The sequence below is a fragment of the Sminthopsis crassicaudata genome, chromosome 2 (assembly GCF_048593235.1).
Source record: "Sminthopsis crassicaudata isolate SCR6 chromosome 2, ASM4859323v1, whole genome shotgun sequence".
Taxonomy (NCBI): Eukaryota; Metazoa; Chordata; class Mammalia; order Dasyuromorphia; family Dasyuridae; genus Sminthopsis; species Sminthopsis crassicaudata.
This window is the reverse complement of record NC_133618.1, coordinates 170,298,535-170,310,945: the sequence shown is the minus strand read 5'-3', so window position 1 is coordinate 170,310,945 and position 12,411 is coordinate 170,298,535. Positions and strand designations below refer to the sequence as shown.

The 12,411-nt window shown below is 32.8% G+C and overlaps 2 long non-coding RNA genes across 2 annotated transcripts in view; one reads left to right on the top strand and one right to left on the bottom strand.

The window, feature by feature from the left end:
- Positions 1-425: 425 nt before the first annotated feature.
- The window catches only part of LOC141555179 (uncharacterized), a 73,194-nt gene continuing 61,208 nt past the window's right edge, over positions 426-12,411 (bottom strand). The window contains exons 2-3 of the long non-coding RNA XR_012486086.1: positions 6,829-6,917; positions 426-505 (exon numbers count right to left, since the gene is read on the bottom strand). This is a non-coding gene — a long non-coding RNA (uncharacterized LOC141555179). The remainder of the gene's footprint in view (positions 506-6,828; positions 6,918-12,411) is intronic.
- Positions 1,823-12,411, top strand: part of LOC141555180 (uncharacterized) — a 204,516-nt gene continuing 193,927 nt past the window's right edge. Inside the window, exon 1 of the long non-coding RNA XR_012486087.1 lies at positions 1,823-1,873. This is a non-coding gene — a long non-coding RNA (uncharacterized LOC141555180). The remainder of the gene's footprint in view (positions 1,874-12,411) is intronic.

The following is a 12,411-nucleotide window of genomic DNA, read 5'->3' as shown; positions in this document are numbered from 1 at the left end:
CTGTGCATATTCTCATAGAGTAACATAAACCTCTTTTCTCTAGAATTAAGCTTTTACCCTAAGCTAAAGAAGAATCAGATATACTGATTACATACAGTTAGGATAATAAAAATTCACCCCAACCTGGAAAGATAACCCTAATAATCCTTGATTACATATCTTAGAGCTGTATTTTAAATTATCTTCAATCATTTTGGGAAAGAGAGAGATCATAACTGGATTATTCTTATAACTAAACAGGACTAAACTATAAAATATCAAAAGCAAGAGGAGCTTTGATCTAAAATTTTAGATTTATTTTTTGTAAACAAGACCTAAGTTCTGATGGGAAGTCAGGACAGGTCAATCTGAATATTAAAGTCTTTTCCCACTACTATACTTCAGTATTTTGTGGTATGGTAAAGATAAGGCATTTCAGTTTAAAATCTTTCCTCTGGAAGATGGAAGAGTCCCAGGAACCAGTGGAGTGAGCTCCCTTTTACAAATTCTTGCACCAGAGTGAATCCTGTTGGAGAAATATAGAAAAAGTCCTAATTAGTCATTTGCCAGCCTAGCTTATCACAGGGAAATAGACAGGGAGATCTATATATCTTGTGTCAAGACAGAAAATCATTGCATGTAAAGTTCTCCAACGTCCAGGAAGAGACTATATGATCAGATAGATCAAGATGACTTCCCAGACCTATCCTGGAGCGCTGAGAAGGAGACAGGTGCAAATTGGCAACTCGATCCCTTACTACTAAGTTTCAATCTAGCACAAATTGGTATAGAAACCTGGGAAGGGCAGTGGAATAGGCACAGAAGTCTTGGACTGAGTATGGAGAAAGAAGGAATTTAAGACCTCAGCAGTAGTGTGGCTCAGGCCTCAATTATAGTTCAATTATTCCCATTATCTGTCCCCATCTCCATTGGAATAAATAGGATAGGGATCCCATATGGAAGAGGAGCCTACGATTTTGACACTTTGAACATAGATTTCCAGTTCACCAGTAGAAATCCAGCAGCAGTCTATTTTTGAACAGACTGAGATCTAAGTCAGGAACTTGTAGAACTCAGAACAAGAGACTAGCAATCAGGCTGCCCTAGATCAGACTATTTTGGGAGCATTAAAAGCTCATAGATATCCAGCCTGACCTTGAGATCTGAGAATAGCATATATTCTTGAGTTGATTTAGGCTAGTTAAAACAAATACAATATTTAAAAAAGAGAATAATTTTTAAAAGTTACTTCTCCCAAACTCTTAATCAAAGATGGAATTTCAATATATATTTTAGTTGCTTTACTTGACATTGCATTTATATTTTCCTGGTAGGAAATAGTTCATACTTAGTACAAAGCAAGTATTTCTGTTATGGGTTGCCACAAAGAATTCTGCTTTGTTGTTAATCATATTGCTAGATTATTACATTTTAAAATTCCAGAGCCTAGAAATAGATATTATACAATGATTAGGGAAGCTTCCCAAAGCCACTTCACAACCCTCACAAGAAGAATATAGTTTCTAGCTTATTTAGTTATCTTTGCTGAACCTCTTCTTTTTACCAAATATTAAAGTTGAACTGTTAAAGTTTATATGTATCTTAAATTATAATACTTTAATTTAATTTAGTTAACATTTACGGAGTTCCAATTACTTTAGTTTTTCTTTATAATATTTTCACATAGAGACAGTCAGCAATTAACTTTTAATCACTTACAAGTGTTTAACAATGTTTCTTCCTTTCTATATAATGCCAAAATGAACTTGAAAAACATTCTAGGTTACCTGTACCTTATATTAAGTAGTATTTATTAAATATTCATATATTTTGTGTATTTTAGATTTGAATTATGTTGGAATCAATACCAATAGGGTCTAACAATCTTGTTAAGGTAAGTAACAATCTTTTATCTAGTGGATATTTATACTAATGTTATCAATTTCTGTGTCAATTAAACGATTAAAGTATGCATTCTTTCTGATCTTCAAATCTGTGAATACTCTGAAAACTTGAAGACTTTTCACTTTTGTTGCCTATTTTATGTGATTTTTGATGAGGCTAGTTAACTGATTAAGGTGAAAGACCAATTTGTTTGCTTTTGACTTGATATGAGATTGGTTATCACAAAATTCCTTGTTATTTTCTAATTGGCTCTCTAGTTTCTTCTTTATATTGTCTCTTTATTTGTGACATCTGATGAGTAAAAAAAATATATGGTTCCTTTGGGTTCTTTAAAATTTTCCATAACCTCTAGCCCTTAGGAGAGATACTAGAACGATGAGACTGGATCTCCCTTGCATATTCCAAATTTTCCTCTTGCTGAAACAAAAGCAATGACAGAATAATTTTATAAAGCTAGTTTTCATTTCTCAATTCCATAAGAAGTAGAAAGATGAAATTCAGAATACAAGCTATGTTCCTGGTAAGTGGTTAAGACAATATGCAGATACTCATATCAGTCTGAAAATATGCTTCTTGGACTGAATTACTTAATTTTAAATAGAATATATCTTAGAAACATCTCAAACTCGAGATGTCTAAAACTGAATTTATTGCTCCCCAATCCCTCTCCCTTTGTAAACTTCCTTAATTTTAAAAAAATAATCTCTTCTTGATCACTATACACTTCAACAACAATACTGTATGAGGATGTATTCTGATGGAAGTGGAAATCTTCAACATAAAGAAGATCCAACTCACTTCCAGTTGATCAATGATGGACAGAAATAACTACACCCAGAGAAGGAACACTGGGAAGCGAATGTAAACTGTTAGCACTACTGTCTATCTACCCAGGTTACTTATACCTTCGGAAGCTAATAATTAATGTGCAACAAGAAAATGGTATTTACACACATATATTGTATCTAGGTTATATTGTAACACATGTAAAATGTATGGGATTACCTGCCATCGGGGGGAGGGAGTGGAGGGAGGGAGGGGATAATTTGGAAAAATGAATAAAAAAAATAATAATAATCTCTTCTAGTTTCTCAAATTCATAATCTCTACATGACCCTGACCTTCTCTTTCCTCATTTCACATGCCAGTCATTTGTCAGATCTTACTATTTAAACCCTCAGCCTCCCTCCCATCCGAATTCATCTCTCTACATTCACATGTATACAGCTACTACCTTAGTTAAAGGCCCTTATCCTTTCCTGTATGAATTATTTCAACAATTTCCTAATTGATCTTTCTGACCCGAGTCTCTTGTCCACTCCAGCTCATGTTATATACTACTGCCAGAGTAGCTTTCCTTAAGAGCACATCTGAACATGTGTCTTCCCTATCCTATGGACTCCTATGACTTCCTGGTTCCTTTTCTTTTGAACTCACTTCACAACCTGGCTCCAGCCTACCTTTCTAATTTTATTGGTATTATTTCATCATCCTTACTCTGTATCCCAACTAAACTGGTTCTGTTCTTCACACATGACAATCCATCCTCTATCACGCCTTTTCATTAGCCTTGCCATATATCTGGATTGTATACTCTCCATACAACAAAAAAGTCCCTCTGTTCCATTAAGATGCTGCTTTTCCTGAAGCTTTTGCATGAAGCTTTTCCTGATTCCCGTTAATTGCTAGTATCCTCCCATTCAAACTACAATATATTCAAATACTATGTATTTATATTTTTCACTTTATAATCATGGTATATATATATATATATATATATATATATATATATATATATATATATATATATATACACATATGTATGTATATTTATATGTACATGCACACTCATATTCTATTTCTTTGCATAAGAATGTAAGTTCAGTGCAAAGAGTAATTACTAGTATTGTAGGGTACCTATAATTGAAGAGAAGATTCTTGTCTACAAATCAGTACACAATCTCTTTTTAGTGTGATAATTTAAAATTTATATATCAGTGATTCTATTGCTTTTCATAACTACTAAAAGGTCTAACTTTTTGGATTAAAAATATCCACTTTTATTTCTGATAAAATATCTATCTCTATTTCTAGATCTTTTTTGTTGGTTGCTGCACCTTGTTTCTTGGATTAGTTAGGTATTCAAGTTCAGATTGAAATAATACTATGCTGAAAACATCTATTCTAAAAATTAATCCTTTTGACTAGAATCCCTTTGGCTAGAGTTTTTTTTTTTTTTTTTCTTCTTCTTCTTCCTATTGTGAATAAGAAAAGCTATTTTATGAAGGATTAAAATATATTCTGATTGTCCAGGCTACGTAAGCCCAGGAATATTGTAGATACTGACTTTGTGACAGGCTAACCTATATTTTTAAACGGAATCGGGCTCTCCAGATTTTTCTGGAATGTGGGTCTGACTATGCATTCTTATACTGGAGAAGAGAACTGATAGTACTATTAGTTTATTCTATCTTTCCACTCTCACTAATCTATTGTTTTTTATATTTACCCTAGCAGAGTCTTATATTTTATTCAATTTGTGGAAATTTTAGTTCCCTTTAACATTGTTCTAGTTTTCTTTTTACATTCTTTGCTTCTTTCCACTCATTCCCTCCATACTATTATTATATCAGTGGAAGTATGTCATGTTCTTCCCTGGATTTATTTACTTAAAGTCTGTTTTTATGGTTTTTTATGGTATTTAAAAGTAAGATGATTTGTTAATAAGTGCCCAGTCTATTAGTGATAACTATGTATTTCTAGTTAAATTGGCCTCAGTATAGAGTGTCCCAAAAATTATAATGTAGTTTTAAGCTATTAAAGCTTGTATACTGCCAGGTCTGTTCTACAATGTAAACAAAGTATTACACAGAAGAAGTGGAATGATATTATAGAAGAAATGTATAAGTAGAAAGAAAATTAGTTGGTCACATGATTAGAGTGAAGAATTGTAGCTCTTGGAGGTCACCACTTATTATCTCTATTGCCAGATTCAGTGGCCTATTCTCAGTCTTCATCCTTCTTAACCTCTCTGTCGTACTTGTTACTATTAGACCACCTTTTTGGCCACTCTCTCCTCCTTGGGTTTCCATGACACAGTTTTGCCATAATATTCTTCCAGCTTGTCTCCTTAGTTACCTTAGAAAGGTTATCTTTCATTTTCAATCACTTATTTGTCAGTAAACCAAGGGGTTTGTCTTGGGTTCTCTCTTCTTCATTTCTTTTACACTCTTTCTGTGGTCCTATTAGCTACAGTCTATTTAGCTATAATCTCTCTATATATTACTCTATATACTATATCTGGCCCATATCTCCATCCTAAATTCCAGCTCCACATCTCCAGTAGATTCCTGAATATCTCTACCTAGATATTCCTAAGGGCATCTAAAACTTCACATGTCCAAAATAACTGGATATCTTTTCCCTTAAAACCACTCTTTTTAAAAAATTTGCTATTTCTGTTGAAGGCACCACTATCCTTCCAGTTAACCTGGTTTTCAACCAAGGGATCATTCTCTCTCTCTCTTTTTTCATTCTGTGGGAAATTATTATTTTTTTTTTATTAAAGCTTTTTATTTTTTAAAACATGGATGGGGGCAGCTAGGTGGCATAGTTCTAACTTCACTCTTGTTCATCATCTTTAAACTCAGGTCAGTATTACAAAGTTTTTTTTTATTTCTTTATAGATTACAAAGATATTTCCTCAGTTTCTATTTCTATAGATGATAATGTCTTCTGCTTACTTATTTCTGCAGAGCAGGAATTTACTGAGTACTGTGACCCAGGCATTGTGCTAGATACTAGAATATAAACAAAAAAGTGAGCCCCTGCTCAAGAATGGCTTACAGCCTATCAGAAGAGACACAATTTATATAAGTATATACAAATAAATATAAGGTAATTTGGTGGGCTGGAGGCATCAGCAGCTGGGGACAAAGAGAAAGGCCTCATATAGGAGATGGCACTTAAGCTGAGTTGTGAAGAAAAATAGGGATTCTAAAAGACAGTTGAACAAGAATGCACTCCAGCAACAACCAGAGATGATAGAGGGCTGGGTATGGTATGGGTGTGGGTGTGTGTAAGGAGAACAGTTTGGCTAGATCATGGAGTCAAAAGACTATTTCTCTTCATGTTCTACTTTCTGTAAGAAATCTTTCTTAGTCCTTAATCCTTTTGCCTTCTCTCTGAGACCACTTTCATTTTTATAAATCCATATATACATATGTAAAATCGTATTTATAGATTGTTCTTTATATGTTGTCTGCCCTAGGCTATGAGCTCTTTAAGAGGAGGGACTGTTTTTTTTTTTTCCTGTCTTTTACATCTTTACTTAACACAATACTTGGGACATAATGGTTCTTTAATAAATGCTAATTGATTAACTGTAATAAAGCTAGATAAATAAATAGGAGCCAGGTTTTGAAGGGCTTTAAATTCCATACTTAAGAATTTGCACCTGATTCTAGTATTTTTTGTTTGACATATTACTGGCTTATGAAATGACAGAATATTACTTTGCATCCTCACTGAGATCCATGATTATATAAGAGATTGTCACATAATGCATTGTGGAAAAACTAAATGGATAAAAAAATTTTTATGACTTAGAAAACCATGGTAATGCAATTAGAAGTCTGGTACTTTGAATTAGTGTGAACGTATGAATGTATAAACTTGGGGCAGGCACTGAAGCAAACAATGAATTGGCCTAGGAATTCTATAGGAGAAGCTGTTAAAGATTGTATTTAGGACATTGAACATTGCTTTTAAGTGACTTCAAAGTGCTTTTTATCACCAAAAACCACAATTTTAACACTAAACTTTTCTAATGTTCTGTGAATCATTGCAGTTTCTTTTTTTTTTTTTAAATAATAGCTTTGTATTTTCAAAATGTATGCAAAGATAGTTTTCAATACTCACTCTTGCAAAACCTTGAATACCAACCTTTTTTCTCTCTCTCTTCCCGTAGACAGAAAGTAATTCAGTATATGTTAAACATGTGCAGTTCTTCTATACATATTTCCACAATTATGCTGCACAAGAAAAATCAAATCAAAAAAGGAAAAATATTATTTTAGGAAGCAGAAATGGACTAATTGTCTAGTAGGAGCAAGGAATGATTGATATTCAGCTAAAAAGATGTACTGGTAATCATGAGATATTAAAAGACTTAAAAGTTATTCAGCACATTAAACATTCTCCTTGAAAGATAAGTAATAATTCCAAGAATCATATTGGATAAGGATCTTTATACATTGATGAATATTATCTGTGCTGGTTCAATGGGTTGTCATAATCAGTGTAGGAAATTAATTGCTGAGAAATTCCCTTTACCAACACAGATTGGTACTCTTTCTACAATTTAAGGACTTCAGGTTTTGATTGAGGAAGCAGAAGGTTAAGTGACTTGAATCACTACATGGGAAAGAAGCAGGTCTTGAACCCAGTGCTTCCTGATTCGAAGCTCAGTGATTGCTGCTTAATATACTGTAGTGATTCCAGTTACTAAGTAACAGTATAAAATTCCTAAAAGCATTTTACTACTTTATAAGAACATAAAAATAGTTAGCTTCTTTCTGTTTTGGCAATAGTTTAACAATTTCAGTAGGGGGCATCATTGTCTTATTTATACAGAATACCTTTAATTTCTTTGTCATAGTCTGCTCAAAGAAGAATAGTGAAACAGGTTCTCTTTAATATGTTTCATTCACAATAACATTATGACACACTAAGTACCTTTGCAAAATAGCCTGCTGGCTATTTTTTTTGTTGTAATGTATAAACATTTCTAATAGCAATGTTCAAAGTGCATATATATATTGCTTTTCAGTATAATATTCTTCAATATGAGGTAGCATTCCCTTTAAAGATATAAATAGAAATCCCATAATTATAATATACACATCACATATTCTACTGAACATTTACTATAATTAATACTTCTTTTAAATTGATATTAAGATATCCAGATAATATTGATGGTATATTACAGAAGTTTGACAGATGCTTTCTGATTTGTTTTTTTCTTTCAAAGCATAATGTAGTTGAGGAAATACTATAGTTTAATAAGCATTTACTGAAGGGGAAGGGAATAAGCACTTATTCTTTGCCAGGCACTGTTCTATGGAACTTTACAATTTATAATATCTTGATCCTCACAACACTGTGAAGTAGCCGTGATGCCATTTTGTAATTGAGGAAATTGAAGCAGATAATGGATAAGTGACTTTACCTAAGGCCACAAAACTAGTAGGTGTCTAAGACTTAGGTCTTCCTGACTTCAGGGCCTGTATTCTACTATGCTAGTAGTGTTTGGGCGCATGTGCATGTCTGTACCCCGAGAAGAGCTCAGAAGGAGGACTAGAAGAAAACAGCAATGAGCAATACAAATTTAAAAGTTACAGATTAAAAGTTACAAGTTAAATTCATTAGATATGTAAAGGAAAAATAAGTTAAATGTACTAGATTTGCATTTTTATATACATTTCTCTTTTTCTCTTCTATTTTTTACATGGCCCTTTAATTTGGTGTTTCAGAATAATAAAGACAGCTAGAGAGAGCAATGGCTGCTCTCTATAAAAAATTCAAGTTGCCAAGATCCAGTGAACTACAATACCACAGTACTGAAAGAATAGACAAATGGAAGCAATGAACTTCTTTCAGTGATCTCCATACACTTGTCAAAAATAGCATTTAAAAGAGCAAATGTCTTTCTGTTCAAAAGGCAGAAAAATTGAATTCCAATTCCTGACAGAGTGATAGTAAAGAGATGGTTATTTCTAGAACTTCAAATGATTAAAGAAAATCAGCATAGTTTCATCAAGATAGGTATTAAACAGATAACCATACTTACTTTGTGATAGAATTACTAGACTGAGAGATTATTCACTATGGCATCAATTATTAAAAGTAGCTACTATATTCCTACAATCAATCTCCTTATTTGTCTTAGATATAAATTCTCTTAGCCAATTTTCCTTTTTTTTTATCTACTCAAAATATTATTCTCCTTTTCACAGCAAACAGAAAAGTCAAAGTTAAGGACTTAGTTCTCTATAATCTATAATATAGAAACCTGCCTCCTTTGACAACTATTCTATTGGAATTCTTGTTGTTTTTGTCTTCCAATTTTCATTCTTGAAGCTTTTCATTACTCTTGAACTGATTGTTCTTTAGAATTTTGTACATGGGATCCTACTCTCCCCAGATCTAGAGTGTATACCTAGGTATTCTCAGCTTTCCTTGCTTCTGTTATGAAATTTAAGATGAAAGTAATAATTTTCCTCCAGTGTTCTTTTTCCATTCTAACAAAGTTCTCCCTTATCAATGAGAATCAGATTTCTCGATGTTTTGAAGGATGTTAATATTATTTAGTGAAATCATGAAATGCCTAGCTGCCTGTGTTTTTAGCAATGAGAAAAAGCCTTCACATTAATGTGGGTAAGTGAAGTTCTTCATCCCTATTTCATATTTCCATGACAGGCTTATGATATATTGAATTTTAAAATATGTAAAAAGTCAGAGAACAATGTGTAAGATAAAAACAGTTTGATACAGTAATGTAAGAAATGTTCTCAACAGTGCATGATTAATTATCAGCTGATTATCAGTGTTATTGAAGTTCAGAACAGGAAGAAGACAGTAGTCTAGGAAGTTTTTATGGGGGAAGGATATGAATTTGTTCTTGAAGGATGGGTAGAAGAGGTAGAATGAATGGAAAAGGGATTGAAAGCCTGGGGAAATAAATTATAAAAACTGGATATTACAGAATTTAAGAATTGGGGAGTTACTAATTGAAAGATTAATTTCCATATATTCCCATTTCCAATTACTTGTGCAGATCTGGACAAATCACTTAGCATTGTTGACCTTTATATTCTTTATTTGTAAAATTAAGGTTTTGGATTATATGAACTTGAAAATCAAAAGTTCCATGAGCAGATTTCTATAATTTATTATGAAGATAGATTTGCGATAGTGGAGAAAAGAAAATAGAGTTGACTATAATTGTTTATGGATATCAGCTTATATGTTCAGAAAACATGAAGCTTTACACTATTAAAACTAATACTTAATCAAATATGGTATAATAAAGATTTGAACATTATGATATAAAATAATTGTATTCTTTATTTGACATGATCATTTTCTAAGCTTGACAATAGTTGGGCATTCAGGTGATCTTTAATATATATATATATATATATATATATATATAGATAAGAGAGAGAGAGAGAGAGAGAGAGAGAGAGAGAGAGAAAGAGAGAGAGAGTTAAACATTTTCCAATTACAAGTGCAAGAATTTTTAATACCTTTTTAAAATTTTTGAGTTCCAAATTCTCTCCTTCCTGCTCCTTGAAAAGACAAGCATTTTGATCATACATTTGAAGTCATGCAAAACATATTTCCAATTTAGCTATGTTATAAAAGAAAACAAATAAAATAAAAAATAAAGCAAAAAGAAAAGCATGCTTCAAGCAGCATTCTGAGTTTCTCTATAGAAGTGAATAGCATTTTTTATCATGTGTCCTACATAATTGTATTAGATTAAGTTTTTCATAGTCGATCATCTTCACAATACTGCTGTTAGTGAAAAGTGGAGCCAGGATGGGAGAATAGAAGTAGGAACTCACCTAAAGTTTTTTTTTTAATTCTTTTTCCAAAAAAAAAAAAATTAAAAATAATGCCTCAAATAGAATTCTGGAGTGATAGAACCAACAAAAGGGGACAAACAGGTTTTCAGCCCTCAGCAACTTAGGAAAGACATGGAAAGAGCTGTCTCACCAGGATGGTACTTGGGCCTGCCTATGGCAATGCCAACAGCAGGCCTTGGAGGAGGCTACAACAGTAGTTGTCCTAGGCTTGGGAACTGTCCGACCACAGGCTGTAAAGGCTGGTAGGGATGGATCAATAGATCCATTAGAACTTGTCAGAAAGACACTTAACTGGCATTAGGTTTTATACTCTCTTGCACTGCTCAGTTGTAGTTCTAGGTTATTGTTTAAGGGTGAAGAAAAATGGCACAAGAGGAGTGCTGGTCAGGATTCTAGGGCAGAGAAGAGTGCTTATGGTCGCTCTCCAAGGAGCAGGTGTACTAGACTCAGTTCCAAGGAACACTATCCCTTGTGACTGCAGGAGAACAGGAAATTTAGTCATAATTCCAGGGCCAAGAGAAGGGTGCTACACTTGTAGCTATATGGGAAGTAGGTTTCATTCTAGCTAAAGATCAGTGCATAGGTCAAGGGAACAATTACCACAAATGTCCTCACATTATAACACCTTAGAAATGCTGAAAAATTATAGACCCCCCCCCCCCAGAAGTAGCTCTGAAAATAACACAAAAAACCCTGAAGCTTGGATTGTGCCCTCTCAACCACTGGGAAAGAACCCAATGTTACTATAAAGTTAAAGAAGTTTAAAACAATATACTAGAAAAATAAACAAGCCAACAAAAAGAACTAACCTTTTAAATGTTACTGTGGTGGCAGGGAAAATGAAGGAAAAAAAAAGGTAATGATGTCAAAACACTTTACAGGTAAAAAAATATCAATTGGAGCTAAACTTGACAAGAATTCCTGGAAAAATTTTAATAGAGAAGTGGAGAAACTGGGGGAGGCAAAATGAGACTTATTGCAAGAAAATTTTGAAAAAGAATGCACAGATTGGTAAAAGAGGCACAAAAATGCTGATAAAAATAATATCTTAAAAAAAGGTATTGGCCATATGGCAAAAGAGACACAAAAATCTACTGAAGAGAACTCCTCAACAATGAAGAATCTATCAAATACGAAATACAGTGAAGAACAGACTCCTTAAAAATAGATTTGGTAAAAAGAAAAAGTAGTACAAATGCTAACTGAAAAAAAATAATTCCTGAAAAATTAGAATTGTGCAAATCTAAGCTAATGACTCTATGAAACATCTAGGAACAATAAAACAAAAGTCAAATGAATGAAAAAATAGAACAAAATGTTAAATATCACATTGGAAGAATAATTTAGCTTGAAAAAATATCCAGGAAGAGATGATATAAGAATTATTAAAGCACCTGAAAGTCTTGATTTAAAAAAAAAGAGCCTAGACAATCATCTTTCAAGAAATTATTGATGAAAATTACATTGATATCTTAGAACCAGAAGATAAAATGGAATGGGAAAAATCTAGATATAGCCTCCTGATAGAGATCCCCAGATAAAAACTAGATATATTTGCCAAATTCCAGAGCTCACAGGTTAAGGAAACAAATTATTACAAAAATCTAGAAAGAAAAAATTCAGATATTATAGAGCCATAGCCAGGATCACCCATTTAGCACCATCTACTTAAAAGGATCAGCAGACTTCGAATAAATGAAGGCAAAGGAGCCAGGAGTACTGCTAAGTATAACCTACTCAAGAAAATTGACTATAATACTTCAACAGGAAAAAATGGATATTTTGTGAAATGGAGGACTTTTAAATATTCCTAATTAAAAATCCAGTGTTTAGTAAAAAAAAATTAATTTTGAAATACAAGACTCAAGAGAAT